Here is a 904-nt window from a genome sequence, read left to right as displayed (position 1 = left end):
CCCCCGTTTTTGATCCCATTCCCCACTCCGCCCCCACAGAATGTCTCTGGTATATGGTTGTTCATTATTTTTGTTATTTTCTCGCTTGGTCCAGATAATGAACAATTTTTAATGCACCTAGTTTGGAAAAGGGTTACTTTAGTTCCTCATTTTATTTTCCTACACTCTTAAGATAAATTTAAGTACAACAACTTTATATACAGGTTTTAACAGACCCAGGTTTACTTGTTTCTCACTGCTAAAGTATCTGGTAGAGTCAGCTAGTTAGGCAGAATAAAGAAGTGACTAACAACTAGATCAAAAAGTCAACTTACGGAAAGAGGAAAGCAGTTTTACTGGTTATGATTCGTAAAGTCAGAATCAGGGCTAGTAATTCTTCCACCTATCTACTTCAATGTAAAAGAAGTTATTATTTCTTGGTAACTTTTGCTCTCTTTATCCTGGACCATTAAACCATGCACGATGTCAAGGCTTAAAAAGCATAAACATTTATACAGAACTTTGCTGGATAAAAATTCCGTATCTATATATTCTGAGAGAGTCTTCATTATCAGCTTTTATCAAGCCATAACTGATGGAACAACTCGATAGCCTATTCCTTGTGGATTACTATGGAATTGAGTTGAACATTGAAAACCTGAAAAATTTAAAAGGTTATAAATTAAAGTTTTTAATTTAAAAGCACATTTCTGGTAAGATTTTGGGTCATACTTCCCTCCTTTCTTCCCCAGGTTTTCCAAACTCTGAATTATGTAATTTATAAAATATATTAATATACATCAGAATAAAGTCACCCTGCCATAAAATTAGAATAATAATCTAGTGGAAGAAGTGGCCTCAGTCAGGCACACAGACGGTTTGTGAAACCAGGATATGGGCGCGGGTGCAAAGGGATATGGTGGCT

The 904-nt window shown here is 35.4% G+C and overlaps 1 protein-coding gene across 7 annotated transcripts in view; it reads right to left on the bottom strand.

Moving 5' to 3' along the window:
* The window catches only part of NUMB (numb homolog (Drosophila)), a 134641-nt gene that overhangs the window by 27177 nt on the left and 106560 nt on the right, over positions 1 to 904 (bottom strand). The gene's annotated exons all lie outside the window — the stretch shown is intronic.

The sequence above is a fragment of the Condylura cristata genome, unplaced genomic scaffold, assembly GCF_000260355.1.
Source record: "Condylura cristata isolate star-nosed mole 26May11 unplaced genomic scaffold, ConCri1.0 scaffold00013, whole genome shotgun sequence".
Taxonomy (NCBI): Eukaryota; Metazoa; Chordata; class Mammalia; order Eulipotyphla; family Talpidae; genus Condylura; species Condylura cristata.
Note: the sequence above shows the minus strand (reverse complement) of the source record. Positions and strands in the feature narration are given on the sequence as shown.